This window comes from Sus scrofa, chromosome 8 (assembly GCF_054392235.1).
Source record: "Sus scrofa isolate SSC_HxYL_T2T_F1_AM1 chromosome 8, Sscrofa_HxYL_maternal_Yorkshire_Landrace_v2.0, whole genome shotgun sequence".
NCBI lineage: Eukaryota > Metazoa > Chordata > Mammalia > Artiodactyla > Suidae > Sus > Sus scrofa.
In genome coordinates, this window is record NC_139390.1 from 106086639 (window position 1) to 106109261 (window position 22623).

At 37.3% G+C, this 22623-nt stretch overlaps 1 long non-coding RNA gene across 2 annotated transcripts in view; it reads left to right on the forward strand.

Annotated features, from left to right (window-relative positions):
- Positions 1 to 22623, forward strand: part of LOC106504728 (uncharacterized) — a 689957-nt gene that overhangs the window by 310020 nt on the left and 357314 nt on the right. Inside the window, exon 4 of one of the 2 annotated variants that reach the window (XR_014813076.1) lies at positions 17774 to 18331. The exons of the other annotated variant lie outside the window; for it this stretch is intronic. This is a non-coding gene — a long non-coding RNA (uncharacterized LOC106504728). The remainder of the gene's footprint in view (positions 1 to 17773; positions 18332 to 22623) is intronic. 2 annotated transcript variants of the gene reach the window in all.

Sequence of the window (22623 nt, forward strand, 5' to 3'; positions counted from 1 at the left end):
CAGTCCTGACCCTCAGCAGCTCCAGCTTTTCTGCCTATTTTTAGTGGATTCCCAAAGATAAGTCTTGGTTGTCCAGCAAAGTAGCACAGCATTTCAAACAATTAATCCTCAGCCTATATATCCCTATTTTGATTATATGCATTAATTATATTGGACCTTGCCACATGCTTGAGACTCACCCTGATCCATACTGACAGGAGGGAGAGTAAAAGTTCAAGATGCTTCTGCCCAAGCATTTTCTTGGACTCCGCTCATATTTGTCCTGAGCTTAACTCTTCTCCTGTCAATGATGCTATGTTGCCAGAGAAATATCACAACTTGTGGCTCTCCGTTTCTATCCATGGCCCCGATAGAAACTTAGATCAGGAAAAATAAATTAATTTACACAAATTAGTTGGTAATTATGAATGTGAGTGCTAATTATAGGTTACATATCAATTTGATCTATTTTAATAATAGTAAGGATATGACTGAAGGTGAAATTAAGGTACAAGTTACATAACCAGATAATCTGCAGTGATATTATATTCACCATTTAATTATTTTAACTAAATTTTATTTTGAGATAATTGTAGCTTCGTATGCGGTTTTAGAAAAATAATGCAGAGAAATCCCATGTATCCTTTACTTTTGTCCTCAGAAATAACATCTTACAAAACCATAGTACCATTTCACAAACTGGATATTGACATACAGTTAAGGTATAAAACATTTCTGTTTTACTCTTATAGAGCCACACTGAAGCCCCTTTGTCCCCGTCCTCATATCCTCTCCAGTCCTTAATCCTGGACTTAATTTGTTTTTCATTAAAAAATTTGTACTTCAAAAATGACATATAAATGGAATTATACAATAAGAATTCTTTATATGGTGTTTTTATCACTCAGCATAAATCTCTAGAGATTTATCCAGGTTGTTGCTTGTATCAATAGTTTTTTTTTCTTTATTACTGCTCAGTGGTATTCCATGATGTGTATGTTCCATGCTATGCTCAACTAATCATCCAAAATGGAACATCTGGGCTGTTTCCAGTTTCTAGCTATTATGAATAAAGCCGCTATAAACATTCCTGTACAGGATTTTGTGGGAACACAAGCTTTTATTTCTCCAGAATAAAGGCCCAGAAGGGCAATTGCTGAGTGGTATGTTTAGTTTTCCTTATAGAAGAAAACGCCAGTTTTCCCTCTAATGTGGCGGTACCATTTTACATGCCCACCATCAAGATATGAGTGATTCAGTTTTTCTGTATCCTTACCAGCATTTTGCATCTTCATTTTTTTTTATTTTAGCAATTATGATGTGTGTGTAGCAATAGCCAATTGTGATTTTAACTTTCATTTCCCTAATGCCAAATGATAGTGAACATCTTTTTATGTACTTTTTTTCAACTTATATATACTCTTGGTTAAATGTCTGCTTTAAAATATTTGTCAGATAATTCTAATATCTTTGTCATTCTGGTGATAGCATCAATTGGTTTTTCATTTTAAGTTGAGATTTTTCAGGTTCTTGGTACAGTGAATGATTTTCTGTTGCAACCTGGGCACTGTGTATCACTAGAATCCAGGTCTACTTTCATCCTCCTCTGATTTCCTCTGACACTGCTCCATATGTTTGGGAGAAGGTGGAGCCTCCTTACTGCCAGGTGGTGGTAGAAGTCCAGGTTCCCCATCGACCTACATGGATACATAATGGAGAGAAAAACTCATTACTCCTGGACAGGGATGGGAGTTCCGCATTCCCAGGGGAACTCCCCTGACACTACCCTGGCTGAGGGACAGGTGTGCCTTTTTCCTGTATCCCACCTCACCTCCTTTGACATAATGGAAGGAGGTGGCCTCTACTTCTAGGCACTGGTGAAGGTCCTGACTTTTCCCTGGGCATCCTTTGAAACCACCCAGTAGGGAGATAAAGGGATGCTTCCGTACTTCTGTGTGGGGACGAAACTCCAGGCTCCCCAAGTCGTATCTAAGGATGCTGTGCTGGCAGAGGGTCTCATTACCTAGTTCCCTATTTGGTCTTCATTGACAACTGGAGGAAAAAAGGATGGGCATGCTGGGGCCCCCGGCAAGGCTAGACTTGCCACTAGACACTTGCTGATATGAATAGCCATGAGGCCTCTAATTTTTCCATGGTGTTTGGCTGGAATAGAAGAGTTATTATCTAAAATTTTCTCTCTTGCTAGATTGTCCCTTTCCTAGTCCTTTCTCTAAAGAAAACATATGCTGTTGGGGAGGTTATTGTCTTCTAGAATATGGAGGCAGAAAGAAAACCCAGGGAATGTAATGGGATATTTTGGAGTCACTTTATAAAAGGCACATCCAAAACACGGACAAAGAGATTAAAGTTAAATATAATCCTGAAGAAATAATATCTTAGAAATAATATTTTTTAAATATTCATATATCAAATTATGCTTAGTTTCAATAAAAGCAAATAACCTATACTTGCAAGCAAATACATTATATTTAAAAGAAGAAGATGCCTATAAATAAAATTTTTCAGTCGATAAGCGTCAGTAACATTTGTTTGACCTCAAATCTCATAACAGAATTCAAAAACAACCATTTTACTTTTATCTTAAGCATTTAAATTTGACTGCTAATAATAGATGGCCTAAGTGACTGTTTTTCAACTTTGGCTATGGACTTTGTATATATGACATTTTCAATATTTAGCTGAACCCATAATTTTATTTTTAAAAAGAATTACCATTGTTCTTCTCAACCATCACCATGACTTACATAATTAAGAGAATCTACTAGTGGAAAATGTTAACTTAGCATTTCTTTTGTATCCATGACTTTTTTATTTCTGTGTAAAATATGAGGCTGGAAAGTGTATTAGCTAGTTATGACAACTGAAACTGTTGCCCATATTGTTAATTATGTAAACTGGAATTGAAAAGTTAGGAATGGTGTACCGAGAACAGAATAGCAAGCAAGAAGCTTAACTAGGAAAATAATGGGAAGAGCATTTTAGCAGCAAAAGAACTTCTTGAATAATATTAAACTAAAGAACTTCAAAGATAGAATTTATTTCTATTCCAGAAGATTCTTATCAAGATTTCACAGAATGTAGTCATACTTCGAAATTCTGTAAGGTACTAGACCATTCTCCACTAAAGACTTCTAAGAATTTTGTTTGTTTGTTTTTGTTTTTGTTTTTGTCTGTCTTTTTAGGGCTGCACCTGCATCATATGGAAGTTTCCAGGCTAGGGTTCAAATCAGAGCTGCAACTGCTGGCCTATGTCACAGACACAGCAATGCAGGATCCGAGCCACATCTGCAACCTGCACCACAGCTCATGGCAATGCCAGATCCTTAACCTACTGAGTGGGGCCGGGAATCAAACCTGCATCCTTATGGATATGAGTCTGGTTCTTTTTATTTTCTTTTTTTTTCTCAGGGCTGCACCTACAGCATATGGAAGTTTCCAGACTACAGGTCTAATTGAAGCTACAGCTGCTGGCCTACACCACAGCCACAGCCACAGCAACTCAGGATCCAAGCTGTGTCTGTGACCTATACCACACCTCATGGCAACGCCAGATCCTTAACCCACTGAGCCAGGCCAGGGATGGATCAGACAACCTCATGGATCCTAGTCGTGTTCATTAATCATTGAGCCATGAAGAGAACTCCAATTTTTTTTAAAAAAATTCAGCAAATGAGTAAATGGCTATGTGCTTAGTGAATATTGGGTACCTTCCCAAAACACATGGCATCGTGTATGTGTGCGTGTGCGTGTGTGTGTGTGCCACATCTTTATCCATTCATCTGTCAATGGACATTTAGGTCACTTCCATGTCTTAGCTATTAGAAATAGTGCTGCTATGAACAGAGGGGTCCATGTTATCTTTTTGAATTAGAAATTACTCCAGATATTTGCCCAGGAGTGAGATTGTTGTCATATGGATTATATTCTAAAAATCATATGGAATCTATTTTTAGTTTTTAAAGAATCTCCATACTCTTCTCCATAGTGACTGCACCAGTTTACATTCCTATCCACAGTGCAGGAGTGTTTCTTTTTCTCCACACTTTCTCCAGCATTTGCTATTTATAGACTTTCTAATGATGGCCATTTTGACTGGTGTGAGGTGATACCTCATTGTAGTTTTGATTTGTATTTCTTAAATAATTAGTGATGTTGAGCATGTTTTCATGGCCTCTTGACCATCTGTATGTCTATATGTGGGTTCAATCCCTGGCCTGAGAACATCCACATATATATAAAACGTTGAATCCAAAGGGGCTCCTGGAATAAAGTAAAGATGGAGACAGAAGATGGGCTCAGTGCACTGCCCAGAAAAAAAGCAAAGGGCCCAGAACCGTGTGTTATTGAGGAGGAAGGAAACACAGTCCTCCTTTCCTGCTCCGTTGGCTCAGAGGAGCACAGGCATTATCATACCAACATTTCCTTTGGGGTCTAGGAGAGTTAGGGAGGCCAGGTTCTTCCGAATGTGAGCAATCTCCCCATAAGCCATGTTTTCCCAAATGATAAAACTGCTTCAGAATAAATTAAAAATAAAAAGGAGTATGCCCTCTAAATTAAAAGATGTACAATTTCATTTTACTTGTTATTGAATATGGATTTGTTAGCCTTTGTGTTCCATTGCATACCTTCAAGGGGTTTCACTGAAATTTACAAGTGAAATTGCATTAAAGTACAAGCTACACTTCACAGTAGAGATAGATTCCAGTGGAAGGGTGCCTACCCTCAAGGGAAGCATTGAATAAGGTAAATGTACCTTAAATTATTTGGTTATCTCGAGTCAGAGATATTAACTGGAGAATACCCTTGGCTCAGCAGGTTAAGGATCCAGTGTTGTTACTGCTGCAGCTCAGGTCCCTGCTGTGGCACAGGTTTGACCCTGGCCATGCTTCAGAAGCAGCCAAAAAGAAAAAAATAAAGAATCATTTTTAAAGAAGAATTAAAAAAGTAGCACTTCTGTGATACTCAGATATATAGTGCTAAGATGAAACAAACCATTTGTCTTGAATGCTCTTACACTTAGTTTGGATCCTAAAGATTTGCTGTTCAATTGCTAATAGTCTCACTGAAACTTTTATCCTTCTTTAGCAGAAAGAGACTTCTGGTTCTAAAATTATTTACAAAAATAAAAATCTCTATAGAATTTGATCTTCATTTTGAAAAAGGCTTGCACAAAAAATGGCAAAAAATAATTTTCAAAATCAATTGCAACTAGAATGTTAAGTAAGACACATAAACCCCATTACTCAATACCAAGTTTAGAAAATTCTCAAGGTTCGAAGTGGCTAACATTGTACAGTATATGAATAAAGTGCTGTATATATACACAAACATTTAATTTCAATTAATGATAAAATTGAGACAGACTCCCAAGTTTTCAAACAGGCTACAAGAGATGAGGTTATTGGCTAGCCTGATTGATACATACGTTGAGATATTAAAAATATACATGCATAAATAATCACTACATATCACTTGCACATTATATAACCATTGCTTGCACATTATTATTTGGCTTTGAAGACTCCCAACTGAAATTTTAAGTTTCCTAAACTTGTAATCCAATCTATAACATTTTTTTATCTTCCATACATGTGCTTTGATTCATAATGAAAAGGTTTTAAGAGGTAACTACTGTAACAATTGATATCTTTAAATTTGACAAAATGGTTGGAAATTTAGGCGTTAATGTGTCCATGTGTTCAGTGTACATGGAATGGAATTCTTTCTCTAACACTGTCAAGGAGCTATAAAGGGTACAATAACTCAGGCTCTTCTTTCAGTATTTTTTGGCTAATATAAGGTGTGTCCAATTTGCAAGTGGTTATTAAGGCCAGACAGATTGAAATGCCAAGAAAAGGATAGAGATAAAAAAAGAAAGAGAGAGAGAGAAATTTGTGAAACTAATGACTCTGTCCTCCTGTTTTGCTGTAGAGGACTTGCAGTCATTTAATTTAAAATGATATTCAATTAATAACCATTCCTCTTACACCAATGCTTTGAAACTCAACTTTTCCCAACTTACTATAATTCAGGTAATAAATGTTACAATTCAAAGATTTACACATTCCACCACTTGGCAATATAAATCTACTCAGCTATTCAGGATAATGATCCCCTGATCACACTATGAGCATTGGAGTAAAAGTGTTTAAAAGTGTGACATAATTTTTTTATTTCTATAACAGGCCTATCGTCTCATTTGATGTAGATATTCTCCATTAAATCATGGAACATATGCAAATTGTAAGTTATAGTAACTAAGTTCCTATGAATAATAATAAATCTATCAATAATAAAGGTGAAATCAGTATGAGTTTTTAGAATCATATTAATGAAGCAATTAAAAGTTCTCTATTATAACTTATTGGAGTTAAGCAGCATTTTTATGGAGATTTTTTTTGCTTTTCTGTTTGTAGATGTGTGACATTAATAAGACTGAGCTATAAAAACAAAGTAATTCAAGCTTTTTTAAAGAAAATCTTATAATTATTAAAAGTCATTATTGACTTTTAAAGAAAAAAATAAAGCTTTCAATTAAATATAGCATTTCCTATATGCATTTAAATACAAAATCAAAATCTCAGACTGAGGAGCATAAAAGTCTTTCTCCACCTGCCCTTTCTAAGCTTTAATCTCTTTGACAATCCAGGCTGAGTGACAGAGCCTCTGCTTTAACCCTTTCCTGGTAGGTAAGAGCTACGAGGCACCCATTCTTTCTCCTGAAGTGGCAGATGGCAGGATTATTGTGTTGGCGAGGAGGTAAGAATGTGGAATTAATTTCAGGTCTCCCCCAAGGCCCTTCTCTCATTATTACCAACTACATTTCTATTGATTTTCTCTTTCTGACACAATGAAGAATTAATAGCACTGATGACCTTTCAGAAGACAACATAAAGGTTCTTTATCTATTTGTGAGGTGTAAGGAAATTATTACCTTCCCTAATAAAAGAAACTCCTATCTTCAAATCCTGACAATGAGGAGAAGCTTTCCAGCATCTAGGGGCCTCTCCTCTCTGAGCCCAGCACCCTTGAATCACATGGCTCACTTTCTCCTTGGTGATCTCCTGCTAATGTTCTTCTATCCGCATGTGTAAGTCTCAGGGGGGAGTAAAGTTTAATTATTTACAGGCGCCTGAAATGAGGAGCATATTTTACTAAAATTTAGGTCTTGGACTTCTAATTAAAGGGTGATGTAAAAATTGATAATAGGACTTTTAAGCCTCTCCCTAAATTTGACCTGCTTCAGCAAAGTGGAAACTTTCCACAACTTTCCCAAACAATTAGCATTTTCTTGAAATGTAGGAATATTGGTCAGAGGGCATGGTCTATAGACAGAAATTGTTTGGCCAGGTTACGATCCAATGTAACAAGTTCCATTTTCTCCCAATAGGAATTATTTCCACCATGAGTGGTTATCAGCAGGGGTAACCCTTACTACAAAGTTTACCAGCACCTATATAAATAAGGAGTGATTTTAACACAGGTTATGTTTTTTCTGATATTTCCTTTAATGATTTTGAAATCTTTGTCATTTTTTTAATAAGAAACTAAAGATTTAGATTTAAATTCTCCGTATCAATACTAGGACACCAAGAGAAACTTGTAATAACCTTTTCAAATTAGTGCTCAGAGACAATTGCTGTAAGTAGGAACTAATAAAACAGATGCCAGTTTTCTCCAGCTGTTTTTTTTCCTCTTCTAATTCACCTAGATAAAAGGTCCACAGATGGGTAATACCTGGTATCAAGAAAATAGGAAATAATCCTTTTGTTGCAAATAGGAGGGAAAAGAAAAAACAAGAAAAAGACGAAATATAAACAGCCCTTCAATGACAGAATTGTAAAAGGTTACAAACTACTCAGCCTGTTTTACCCTAAAGCACTTTACCTTTCAGCTCTGGGACAACAAGCTGATATGGAACTGCAGTACTTCTAGCAATCAAACAATAGCTACACTTACCAAACAGCTTTATGTGCTTCCTGGGGTTTCTATGTGGAAAGCAGGAAGGAGGATGAAGAAGCAGGAGCCCTACACGAAATACTCCTATAGTCGGCAGGTAGTATAACTCAGATACAATTCCTCCAAGAGGAAGACTGTGGGAATATTTGATATTCAGCTCTCCTGACTCAAATGCAGTAAGCTCTATGACAACCATGCTGCTTCTTTTTACCAATTTCATTTCACTAAGAATTTTCCACTAGGTTACAGCCTGATGTTTCCTCACATCATCAGTTTTCCTATTGGATCAAAATAAGCAGTTACCAATCTAAACAACAGTCTTCCTGGGGAAGGAAATACAACCTACTCAGTGACACTGGACTTCACATATACAAGAGGCACGAATTTCACTGTGATCTCTGGAGTTATGCATTCTACAGGCTTTGCAACTGCAAAGCTTTCAGCAGTAATACTAGTAATAACAGGTACATCCATATATAAAGTGTTAAAAATAGCTAAAGGTATTGGGTAGATCATTGTGCTATCCTTGTGATTTTTCTGTAAATTTGAAATTATTTTAAAAGAAATTTCTGGTCCTCAAACGATGCTATTAAGGAAATAGTAAAAAGACAAGCTACACATAATGAAGAAAAAATAAGTAGCAGCATACACAGAAAATTTTTACCATTTGATAATGAAAAAAAATTTTAAGTAGAGAAATGGGAAAAGATTAAAAAAAAAAAGGTACTCAACAAAAAATAAAGCATAAAGGCAAATACTCCTTATATCTAAGATGAGAATAGGGTCACTTCTCATGTTGCATATGTATCCGTTTAATTCCTACGTTATAAAAATTACCCCAAGCTGGGAAATAAGGCAAAAAAAATCTGTGCTGTTTTCAGTATCTTACAAGAGCATTCTCTACCAATCTGACCTAAGGATAATTAAATGTTCTAAGAAAATGAACTTTTTATATGACTTACTATTTGACTATTCTTAGAGCCCAGATTTTACAAATTTGGATTTTAACTTATAGAAAATGAATATGTTGCAAATAAATGTTAACAAATATAGATAAGCAGATGCTTTCTACCTAGTAAGGGAAAAAAAAAAAAAGGTTATGGTTTTATTACCTTGTAGAGCATTAACCAGTTCTTAATTGACTTTAGATGACTTATTTCAGCTATATAGATTTCTTTTACGGGCTATATATTTTAGTCTCTTGTGTCCTCTTTTGAACCAGTTTGTCATCCTGCTACTTCCTTCATTAATTTATGATTTAAATGTTTGACATACGTTCACTATATAACATTTTTCAAAAATTATCATTTGGTACACATCAAAGAACTACAACTTGCAATAAAATTAACTAATAATATCCCTTCATGTGTCATAATGAAATCTCTTCAGTGTTTTGGTGACTGTCAAAATTTTAAGAATGAATGAGACAGAAAGGCCATTGTTAAATAAGATATTCCAATTTGAAAGCATTATTTTGACCTTTTATTACTGCTGAAACAAAGGAGGGAAAAACTGTCATTATTGAGGGGGAGAAAAAATGATTTAAAACACAAGGTAGAAATCAGAGATGATGCAATCATTAGCTTTTATCTTTTTTCGTTTCCTTGGTTGTATTTTTTTCTCAAGCGCATAAAGAAAAGCAACCAATTGCATTCCAATCCAAACCAAAGTATTCTGAAGTAATATGATAAAAAGAGTATAAACACTACATTGAAGATGTAATATTTTCTGAAGTATTACTCCAGGTTTTTTGGAATGTAATATTTTTCTCAGGATTTTTGTAGTCTTTGTGAATATGTTTCCCTTTTTTTTTTTTTTTTTGTCTTTTTGCTATTTCTTTGGGCCACTCCCGCGGCATATGGAGGTTCCCAGGCTAGGGGTCCAATCAGAGCTGCAGCCACCGGCCCACACCAGAGCCACAGCAACGCTGGATCCTAGCTGCGTCTGCAACCTACACCACAGCTCATGGCAACGCCGGATCGTTAACCCACTGAGCAAGGGCAGGGATCGAAGCCGCAACCTCATGGTTCCTAGTCGGATTCGTTAACCACTGCGCCACGACGGAAACTCCCCTATTTTTGTTTTTCTTTAATGATATTGTGTTTAAATCTTCAAAAGCAGTGGTAAATAAATATTGTATTTTATTTTACACTTGATCTTAGCCGAAAGGCCAAGAAGTGATGTATTTTATTTTAAAATATTCTAGGAGAATTAGCAGCAGTTAAACTAGCCCAGCTTTTTCTTACTGTTTCAAGACCTCAAGACCCAAAGGAATATATTACACTATAAAAAAGCAGACCATAATATGAAACAATACTTGGTTGATGATTTGTAACCTTTTCATTCACTCATTTATTCACTCTTTGAAACAAATATATTTAGTACTTAATATTCTGGATAGGAAGGAGTAGAGAACTAATAGAAATGTTAAAAAACACTCTTACCTAGAAAGAGCTTAGGTCTTTTTTAGAAAATTTAAAGGTCTATCATTGTATTTAACAGAGGAAATGAGTTGCTTTGGAAAATGATAAGAATAAAAACAAAAACAGGCGTTCCCATCATGGCTCAGTCATTAACGAACCTGACTAGTATCCATGAGGACTCCAGTTCCATCCCTGGCCTTGCTCAGTAGGTTAAGAATTTGGCATTGCTGTGGCTTGGCATAGGCCAGCAGCTACAGCTCTGATTTGACCCTTAGCCTGAGAACCTCCATATGCCACGGGTGTGGCCCTAAAAAGACAAAAGACAAAAAAAATAAATAAAAAATAAAAATAAAAACAGTTAAGTAAAAGAACTAAAATACTACATCAAAAATCACAGAGTTCCCGTCGTGGCTCAGTGGTTAACGAATCCGACTAGGAACCATGAGGTTGCAGGTTTGATCCCTGGCCTTGCTCAATGGGTTAAGAATCCAGCGTTTCTGTGAGATGTGTAGGTCGCAGACTCAGCTTGGATCCTGCGTTGCTGTGGCTCTGGCGTCAGCCAGTGGCTCCAGCTCCGATTGGACCCCTAGCCTGGGAACCTCCATATGCCGCGGGAGTGGCCCAAGAAATGGCAAAAAGACAAAATAAAATAAAAAAAAGATGTCTTAGTTAAAAAAAAAAAATCACCTTTCTTTAGAAACAATTAAGTTTAATCATTATCACATAGTGGAAATTCAAAGGTTATTTTTTAGTTGTATTGATAATAATATGCAGTAGTTGGAGGGGACATGGTAAGATAAGAATAATCATAACCTATTGGTGTTAATAGGAATCAATATAACTTTTTTGGAGAGCAATTTTGTAATATGTGTCAAGATTCTTAAATTTTTCATCATGCTTCCTTAATAAATCGAATTTAAAATACTAAGTAAATATTCATAAATGCATGTACATATGTATACATAAATATATTCATCATAGTATTGTTTGTTAATAACTTGTATGTGGACATGAAAGGAATGGTTAGGTAAATGATAAAATATTCATACTATGAAATATGAAATGGTGTTAAAATAATTTTTCACTGTTTTTTGAGATCACATGAAATGACCACACCAGAATGCTAATTTTCAGTTTTATATTCAATTTGAATTAAAAGCTTATTTCTAAAAGCATTTCCAAATCCACCAGTTGATACAATCAAGTGTTAGCAGGGGTACTTGTTTTTATATTCTCAAAAACTTTCTTTGTTTCCCATATATTTTCTTTCTTTTTTTTTTTTTTTTGGACTGCATCCTCAGCCTGTGGAGGTTCCCAGGCTAGGGGTCTAATTGGAGCTACAGCTGCTGGCCTACACCACAGCCACAGCAACACCAGATCCGAGCCACATCTGTGACCTACACCACAGCTCATGGCGATGCCAGATCCTTAACCCACTGTTGGAGGCCAGGGATTGAACCCACAACCTCATGGTTCCTAGTCGGATTCATTTCCGCTGCACCACGACAAGAACTCCTATATCCCATGTATTTTCCGTGTAGACCAAATACTAGTCTAATAACCAGAGAAATATTTTTATATATAAAAGAGACTAGAAAAAGTAGACCATTAAATATTCTAAAAACAACAGCACTGAAGAGCATTCATGTTTTTCTCAATGTATGTTGACTACACGAATAGATGCAGAAACAAGTGCATCTCTGAATGAATGAATGCATGATTGAATATATACAACATTAGCTATAATAACATTTTTTAATAGAGAAAATAACATTTCTATCTTGGCTTTTCTTTATCCTACATAGAAAAAAAGAGGCTAATAACCTTAAAAAGAATACACAGTTATAGTGGATGGTTTTATTCAATCTAAGTAAATAAACTCCTTCAAGGGCCTTAGTGTTAAAAACAAATGAGTGTTTGAACTTTAGAGATTCCTCTTATCTAATGAATAGGGAGAATACCAGCAAGGATTTTGTAAACAGTGAAGTTAAGGTAGAACTGATATCAACCACTAGCCACAGATAAGGCCAAAACACTTGTTAAAATATTTAAGTATTTTTATTCTGGTTGCCTAGAGCTCCCATGTTTCCCTTTGCCCTTTTCCAATACAGATTCTTCCCCAGGGCTTTCCATGTATTTTCTTAAATAACCCAAGAATCATTGTCTATGGAATGCTGCCCCAGTTATAGCTAGCAAATACCCTGAGTGGTCGGTTTCGCATTTTACCAATTGTTGATTAATCTTTTTTTTTTTTTTTTGGTCTTTTTGCCTTTTCTAGGGTTGCTTCCGCGGCATATGGAGGTTCCCAGGCTAGGAGTCCAATCGGAGTTATAGCCACTGGCTATACCATAGCCACAGCAACGTGGGATCTGAGCCGCATCTGCAACATCCACCACAGCTCACGGCAGTGCCAGATTCTTAACCCACTGAGCGAGGCCAGGGATTGAACCTGCAACCTCATGGTTCCTAGTTGGATTCGTTAACCACTGAGCCACGACAGGAACTCTCCAATTGTTGATTAATCTTAATTTCATCTCTGATTTACTATAATACCTTTCTTTCTTTCTTTTTTTTTTTTTTTCTTCTGCTTTTTAGGGTTGCTCCTATGGCATATGGAGGTTCCCAGGCTAGGGGTTGAATCAGAGCTGTAGCTCCTGGCCTACACCACAGCCCCACTGTTGCCAATCTCAGCAGAGTCTTCCCACATGTCCCCACTTCTACATTTAGGGTCCCATGCCCTCCCAATCAATGCCCTCATTTTAACAGTAGACACCCTGCAAGGGTAGGAGTTCAACTTATAATGTAATTCAACCAGTCACAGGATAAGATTCTGGGTTTGATTTTCAATTGTTTCAGTCCTGAAAAGCTATAGGAAATAGGGATCTTCAGGGCACACGTAGCAGTTTTCAAATGTATGTTGTACTTTAGCAGGGAATTCAAATTCCTGAACTCTTATCAATTTAGAAACTTCAAACTTAAAATTCTGTTCCTCTAGAAGTACTGTGCATAAGGGCTGAGTGTTGTCTGATCTCTGTATGGGGCACATTTTGACTCTCCAATTGGTTTTGGGTGGGATGCCTTATGTGCATGGAGAATAGATTATAGAGAAGTGCTCTCTGAATAGCCTGCCTGGTTTGTATAGGGAAGTGCTTCAAAGAGTATGTCTCTGGTACCTGTGTGCATCCTGATTGTTTGATTGCATGTCTCTTATTTCGATAATGATAAACTGCTTGTTCTGCGTCACCTGGGTCAGATTCCCTATCCTATCCTACCTAACAGACAAAGAACAGACTTGCCAAGGGGGATGGGGAGTGGGGAGGGAAAGGGATGGACTGGGAATTTGGGGTTAGTGGATGCAAACTATTTCATTTAGGAAGGATAAACAACAAGGTCCTATGGTATAGCATGGGGAACTATATTCAATCTCCTGGGATAGTGCATGATGGAAAAGAATATTTTCAAAAAATGTATGTGTGTATATATATATATATATACACACACACACACGTATATACCTATATACGTGTGTGTGTGTGTGTGTGTGTGTGTGTGTGTGTATAACCAAGTTACTTTGCTGTACAGCAGATTTTGGCACAACATTGTAAATCAACAATACTCTAATAAAAAAATTTGAATCATGGTGTTTTCTTAATACAGTCCTTTATAAGTAATATGAAATATGTGCTAAGAAGTGGAGGCGGGAGTGAGGGAAGGCAAGCTGAAACAAATTCTAGAGAAAAAGAAATCAACATGTTTCAGTCAGATAAGGTGAGCTGGGCAGACTAAAGACTCCATTTACAACAAACCAATACTTCAATCAATATGGAGTCCTTATAGTTATCATTATAATAGCATTCCTGTTGGTTTTCCTGGCTTCTCATTAAGAACAGAGGATGCCGGATTGACATGTATTGTCTTTGGCAAGTTTTGAGGCTTTTAGAATAAGAAATGCTACAACGAAAATATGTTTCCTGTGAAATGTACTAAATTAAGACACAATGTGACATACAAAAATGTTTTACATTAAAATTGTTATTGAAGTTAAATATGAGGTTGGATGGCTCTACTATATTTAAGTCTTAAAGCATGTGTTACACCAAAAAGAAAAGAAGGGGAGAAAGGGAGAAAGAGAGAGAGAGAGAAAGAAAGAAAAAGAAAATAGTTTCCCCAAATCTAAATGTGTGGAATAGTATTAAAAAATCAAACAAACAAACAAACAAACAAACAACAACAAATGTACATGCAGACTCTCTACTTAAATTTTAAATTATCAGCCACCCAAAATCACACACACAAAAAATCCTTAATTTACAGAACATTTAAATTGTCTTTTGTTTACTTCTCTTTCATTATGTGACAAGCTGAATATTCATTTCCATTTTCAATTCTGTTTCTTAAATACCTCATTACTTTATGACAACCATAGGAATAATCAGATGTCATGCTTTTGAGGGAAGAAAGACAATATGCATTTTTAACTGGCTTATCAGAAGGTGAGAAATTCCAAATAAGCAAAACTATCTTCCAAATTCCCCCGGTCCTCTCCTGGACTTGCTTACACTTAAAAAGAATTTGATTTGCATTTTAAAGTGTTTTCTATTTCTTTGTAAATATGCAAATAGAATGGTACTGAGGCTAGTAGAAGTGTCACTGGAAGAGGATCAGGAGATTTGGTCTCTGGCATCACTCATCAATTGGGAGATCTTGAGTAAGGATGAAAACTAATGTCATATAAAAAATACTGAAGGCTTTGATGGTGTTCGTAAATGCTTTGCAAAGACTCTAGAAACTGGTTTGCTAATGAACTTACTCTCTTCATCATATATGAGCCGCCTGCACAGCCCACTATCACATGTTTTCTAACCTGAAGGTAGGTTTCCAAATGTGCATGCCTTTCTCCGATCTCTGTAATTTCTCTTCTAGTTACACTGCCTGTCCAAACAACTAAAACTGAAACCCTACACCACAGATTGGGATTCAAACCCAGGTGTTGGGACTCAAATCCAACCAAGACTCAGATTAGGACTCCAACCCATGGGCTAGGTCTCATATTCGGCCAAAACCCAAATTGGGAACCCACTTGAACCCATTGTTTTTTTTTAATTAAAATTATACACCTGGTCCCAGGGCTTACTGAAGTTCAGGTTCTTCATGTCTTAGCACAGAAGGATTTCAGGGAGAGACAAAGTGATAGGTAAGTAGATTTATTGCGAGATAATGTGTGGGCCATTTCGAAAGGCAAGAGGTGAGAGACTTGGACCCAAAATATGGGGTGTTGAGTTTTTATGGGCTGGACAACTTCATAAACTAATGGGTGGGAGGATTATCCCAACTCACAGGAAAGGACAGGAATTGGGTCATCACCCACATTTTGGCCTCTTATGGTCTGCCTCGAAACTGTTCTGGCACCTGTGGACCTGTCATTCAGCATGTTACAATGAGCATCTAGTGAAACTCAAGGTCCACAGGAAATCAAATCATCCACCATCTTGGACTTCATTGTGTCCAACCAGTTATTGTCACATCCTCAAGGACTATGTTGTTCTTTTAAAGGTCGTGTCCCGTCCCCTTCCCTCCTGTTTCAAAACCATATTAATGACATCATTTTGTGTCTTTTTAGTAAGAGCTGCTATGCTTAAAAAACAAACAAACTATGCTTTACTCTTCAGAGCATGTGTTTTCTAGGTTATTGTGTGGGAAAACTCAAGTTCAGCAGTGATAGTTGTGGCCTGGAATCACGGTTTGGCAGAACATATGTGGCTTGAAATCACAAATTTCAGGCATTGCTCAGAGCTCCACCTGCAGCAAATGTCAGGTTAACAATAGACTCACGTCTCTACTTAGAGGAAGAGAAGACAGATTACAGGTAACTTTTTAGTTCATGGAAGAAAACAAGCTCAACACTTTCAACTTTTCTGATGACTGTTTTCTACTGCATATCAATACATAATTCATAGTGATTTATTTAACATTGAGATTAGACTAAAAGTAAACCAGTGGTCATGTTTTACCTCTTACTCTGATACTGCATCAATTCAGACATCCAAGCTACTTCTAGTTCATATGAAATATTTATATAACTATTCATTTTTCATGCATAGAAAGTCAATCAACCTGAATCTAGAGAACAATACTGAGACAGTCCTGCCCGTGAGAAGATCAATGAAGTCATTTCTTTAAGGGAGAGATAGGATGCCGACACCTGAAACATTATTACTTCCAGGAAGTGACTGTTCTTTTCAGCCTTCTGCAGTGTTCAGGCCTATATGGATTAACATTGTGCCAAGTATATTTGGAAGACACGGAAGTCAGTACTGACAAGTCTATTTCAATGAAGAAAGGTGGGAGCTTGATGGAACTGCTGAATAACCACTAGGGCACAACATAGAAATATGTTCTGGGGGTTTCCTGTTTGCAGATGATTAAAAACTCTTAAATAGTCAGGAATCATCTGAAAGTGATGAGTATGGAGAAGATGCATGATTCAAGTTGTCTCATTTTTTATTAACATTAGCCTAGAGTCAGAACGGCAAAAGAAGGAAAAGATAATTGCACATATTATTCAAAATTTCTCTCCTCTAGAAGTGACTGATAAAATGCTCTATCAACTTCTGTAGTAAGATTGATTTAAAGGATCAAACTGAATTCTCAGCAAGTTTTATGTGTCTTTCGGAAAATGCTGATAAGGTAATACATAGTCTTTACCAAAGTAAAAGGTTTTTTTTTTTCCCCCGAGACAGTGGTATTTGTGTCTATTGTTCATACAGAACTTTTAGCTATAGTTTACCTTTAAAGATATACTGACTATATTTTCCAAGTAGCTTTTCTTTAGGGCAGAGTGCCTGATTAATTACTCTGTGTAAAAATACATGTGTACATATGTATAGGGCTTTAGGCTTATTTCATGTCAGTATAAAAGGATTCTTTCCTTCACTCTAATAACTTTTCTCCCTGACAGTCTAAAGAAAGGCTTCTATTGGCTCAAGGATATTTTTAGCAACCAAATTAATATTTTTCTATACCAGTTAAAGTGAAAAACAAACAAACAAAACCTCATGTTTTTCTCAGAATACCTAAGGTTGAATTCTGATTTTTGCAGGGCATGAAAATTGTCCCTTGAATGTTAAAGTACACTTAGAAAGTTGTTGATGACTGAGTTTACATGTTCGGAGCACCAGATTCGGCCTCACTGGATTTCCCTCATCCATGGTGTCAACTCAGAGTTCCCTGGTGGCTCAGTGGGTTAAAGATCTCAGCATTGTCACTGCTGTGGCTCAGGTCATTGCCATGGTTTGGATTTGCTCCCTGGCCCAGGAACTTCTGCATCCTGTGGGTGCAGCCAAAGACATTGCTTTTTGAATGTGCATGAGATTCTCCTCTGTCCCTTCCAGGTCTACTCTCCACCTTGTCCATCTCTTTTGTAGCACTGGGAACCAAATTCCCTTTCCTTCTGGATTCTAGTTGCAGTTAGGGAATAGAGTAGGCACAGGTGGTTGTAGGAGTCCCAATAGGGGATCATAGATAAAGAGGGAAACCTGGGAGTTGTTGGGAGGCCACTGTAAACTCAAGAAAACCATCAGAACAAGGCAGCCTTGCTTAACTAGTGGAGGTGTGAGAATTGCCTCAGGTCATTGGTGGTGGATGGGATGAGGCCTGCATTCAGATTCAGATGAAGGGCAAGAGTTTGAAGACTGCCCTTCAGCTGCTTTGAATACAACACTTTACCGGATGCTAAGGAGAAGCAACTACTCCCGGAAAGGAAGAGGCGGGCCTCTGCAACCTCTGCTCCTCTTGGATGATGAAACTGTGGCCACCGGATCTTCAGGCAGAATTTTCTTGCCTACTTGCATCTCCTACAAGCATCCTATCCTCATAAGTCTGTTTCTTGCCTATCACTTGGTCTTTCGCTGAATTCCTTCTGCATGGAGGCATAAAGAACCTGAGCCTTGGTAAGTCCAGATGCAGGGTGAGTAACTCGAATTTAAAACTGTGGCTTTAAGTCCCAATCTGGCTCTAGGCTGGGTTCAAGTGCTGGCACTTGGGTTCAAGTCCCATTCTGGGTTTTGGCTGGGTTCGGGCTGTGAGCGCTGTTAGTTTCAATAGGAGGCCAATGTCAGAGATCAGAGGAGAGGTACATTGGATATTTATTCCTTAGGCTACCGCCCTTGGCAGGGCACCAGCTGACCTCTAATGAGAGCTCTACCTCCTGCAGAGCAGTCACTCCCCTGCAACTTCTCTTCTCAATGTGTCTCGTACCTGGCCGGCTGGTACCAGCCCTAGGTACTTAACCTTGCAGTGTGCGTTCCTCTAGTGCTCCCCACACTTTGTAAACAGTCCTCTCATAAAACCCTCTTCAATCTTCCCTGCTGAGGGTGCCATGTCAATGTTGTCTGGCAGCACACAATAAAAAGAGAACTACCTAGATTTTATTGCAGTTCACATAAGAAAAATGATATGCCACCAACTTCTGATAACATGGTATGGACTTTCTAATTTCTTCTTTAGTAAGTTAAAATTGAGTCTCTCTCTTTCTCTTCCTGGTATTATCAGGTGGATGTTCTTGGGGAGGGGTGATTCTTCATTTTCTGAAGCTTTATCCGTTCTCCAGTTGGGTATATTAATAACATATTTTATTAATTCTGTTCTTAAGGGTGGGCAGGGAGTGGCCTCTTCTAATTTTCTCTGCAAAATGCCATCGCTAAATATTTTTAACCACAGGATTCACTATTCTCTTTCTATTTGTGTGGTCCTCAAGTTTTCCATCTTTCTCTAATTTTAGGGCTTTAAATTTCGTTAGCAAATGCTTCTGTGTTATCCCAAGATGCTGGGATGAGAAACTTTGCATAAGAAGAATAACTTTGTAATTGAGAAACAAGCAGGAAATGCTTTCCTCTCCTGCAGCATCACACCTATGCCCCCTCCTTCTAACCACCTCTTCCCACACCTGCTTCCACTAGTGAGCAATGTAGATAATGCACACACATTTATTCATAACTGTGATTTCAATTCTCACACCAAGTCTTTCTGGATCACATTTGTTTCATCTACAGATGCTTTATTTTTAATATTCTAAAATAAACATGCTTCAGATCTCCCAGGAAACACTTTTCAGAGATTGGTACCTACATGTCCTACCCTTTCCTTCCTTCAATTCCGAGGAAAATTAAAAGGATTTCTTCCTGCTATTTTGAGACATTGCATTGATTGATGAATCAGGAACTTTGCTCTTTAAAAAACACAATGAATCTTGAAGTTCCCATCATGGCTCAGTGGTTAACGAATTCGATTAGGAACCATGAGGTTGTGGGTTCGATCCCTGGCCTCGCTCAGTGGGTTAAGGATCCCTCGCTGTGAGCTGTGGTGTAGGTCGCAGATGTGGCTCAGATCCTGAGTTGCTGTGGCTCTGGCGTAGGCCTGTCGCTACAGCTCCGATTAGACCCCTAGCCTGGGAACCTCCATATGCCGAGGAGCAGACCTAGAAAGACCAAAAAAAAAAAAAAAAAAAAAAAAAACAAACCCCAAAGAATCTTGTATGTCAAACACTATTATATGTGCTGTGGTGTCATTAGTTTTTTGGAGTTGTAACTCTAGAATTATCTACATATCATTCACCTAATACAGGAGGCAATTTCTGTGAAATGACTGGTTCATATTGACTTCCATTTAAATAAATCATTTCTCAATCCAGAGATGTTTCTGAAATAGTCAGCCTACAGCTTCATCTATAACAAGATTTCTGAGAGCATGGGGTATTCAGTGAGGTTGGAAATAATGTTGTTTTCTGGTTAGGATGCAAGAACCACGTGGATTCAGACTATAGTCTTTGGAATCAAAATACTCAATGTAATATATTCATGAGAATAAAGTTTCTGTCACAGAATTCTCCCATAAAATTTAATTGGAAAACATTGTATTACATTAGCTGTATAAGTGAATGGGTGCCAGTATATACATATGTATAGTATATGATGTATGGGTGGTAATATGTAAGGTGACTCATCAGAAATCATTCCCACTGGTATGTAACTGATATAAACAGAGATAAAATTCTGTCAAGATTAGCACCAAGACAATAGATTTTCTTAATGTTTTTTTTATTTTCTCTTGGATAATTTTATCATTTCAAGATCTAACGTTTACTTTTAAGCAAATTTTCTCTGTATAGACAAGATTTCTTAAATATTCTAGAATGGTGATTTCTTTTCTTTTTTTTTTCCTTTTTAGGGCTGTGCCCACAGCACATGGAGGTTCCCAGGCTAGGGGTCAAATCGGAGCTGTAGCTGCTGGCCTATGTCACAGCCTCAGCAACATGGGATCCAAGCCACATCTGCGAACTGCACCACAGCTCACATGGCTACGCCAGATCCTTAACCCACTGAGCCAGGCCAGGGATCAAACCTGCATCCTCATGGATGCTAGTCAGATTCGTTAGCCGCTGAGCCACGACAGGAACTCATAGAATGATGATTTCTGAGTGCAGTTTACTGCATTCTCGATTGTCTTTGTTAAGCAGGAAAACTGACCATTACTCTCTTGTTCACTTTGATCAAAAATAAAGAAGCTTGACATACTGTTTAACAGCGATTTTCTCCTTATATTATACAAAACTAAGAGGAAAAGTACTAGCTCTTAAAGATGATGGGCAGTAGGAGCTCTAACAATCCTGGCTGCATGACACCCTGCAGCTCTGTTATGAGAGGCAGCATGCCTGCTGGTTCAAAGTGTAGCCTGTGGTGCTCATCTGCCCAGTTCACATATTGCCTTGCAGGCTCCTAAGTGTAGGAGCAAGCAAGTGACTTAACTGCTATAAGTAGCAGCTTCCTTCTCTCTAAAACAGGGGTAAAATTGGCTATTTCATAGAGTTCTTGTGAGCTGATATTTTCAACTACTTAAAACAGTGCTGTATAAGAGCAGTGTAAGCAGTAAATTCTGATGTAGAAGTGATCATCTCTCTTCCTCATTTATCAGATTTAAATCCTGGCAATTTCTACCCAATCATCATGACAACGAGCAGTAGCCAGACTGCATTTGCATCTAAATATCTAGGCTTTTAGGTTAGCAACAGAAAACATGCTTGGTATTTTCCATCGTGTTTTGACAAATTTCCATATTTCTTTTACAATCCAGAGTGGAGAACCTCATTAAGCAATCAGGTAGATTCTTGACTTTCACAAGAATTCTTGTTGGCATAAGGTTTTTAAAGGTCCTCCCTTTTCCAAAGGGAAGCTTAAATCGTAAACATACGTGAAATATAAAATCAGTACTGTTCTTTCTGTAGTGAGGTGGTGTAGAACTTAGGAATGTCTCAGCTATCAGAAAATGATACTAGTAAGAAAACATGCAGGGCCTCTATTTAGTTGTTTTTTAAAACATTAAAGGGAAGAAAAAGGAAAACGTTTTCTTTGCCCCACAAAGGAGGAAAACCAAATTCCACAGTGCTCAGAATCTCCTTTGGAAATAAGTGTTTCATGGAATTAAAATGTTCCAATGATGTTGTTTTGAGATCATTTGGCTTGTTTCTCATCCTATGTCACACACAAAGAATTCTCCCACATAGGATGAGAAATTGGCCATGAGTTTTTCAAGCATCTGTTTTCAGACATGGCTTAAGCACTTGTTCCTTAATAGCTGAAAACTCCCCAAACAGATTCCCAGACTCTGTGAAAATAGGATAATTTTTTAGAGGATTATGGAGGAGCAGAATCTGGTCTCTCTGGGTCTAGCAGCACTTCACTTGCCCTGGTGGCTAATTATAAATTTGTTAGGAAATTTGGGGGAAAAAACGCATGGAACCGTCAAGAAGTTTTCATTATTTGGAGACTCTACTGATAGGTGGAAACATTTTTGGAAATCGTTTAATAGTTTAATATGTGTAAAACTCAGTAAAGTATTTGAATTACGAATCCTAAACTCTTGGATCATGTATAATTTACTTTTTTAAAGATTTTATAGCTTAGAAGAATTTCTTTTTCACTAATTACAATCATTCTGTCAGAAAATCCTTTTTCCCTAAAGCAAATTAATATACCTTCAATCCCAGGCACATTATTAAACTTGAAATAATTTAGGTTACATGTTCCTGTTAGCAATATTTATTTTAGCTTTTATGTGATAGTGCAGCATTTGTCTAAGATTTCTGAAATCCTGATGTGGAAACTGCTCTATGTTCTGGTCATATAAAAGTACTATGAAAATAAAAAATACTTTGACATTGAAATTCTCTTTCAGTGCAATGGGTTAA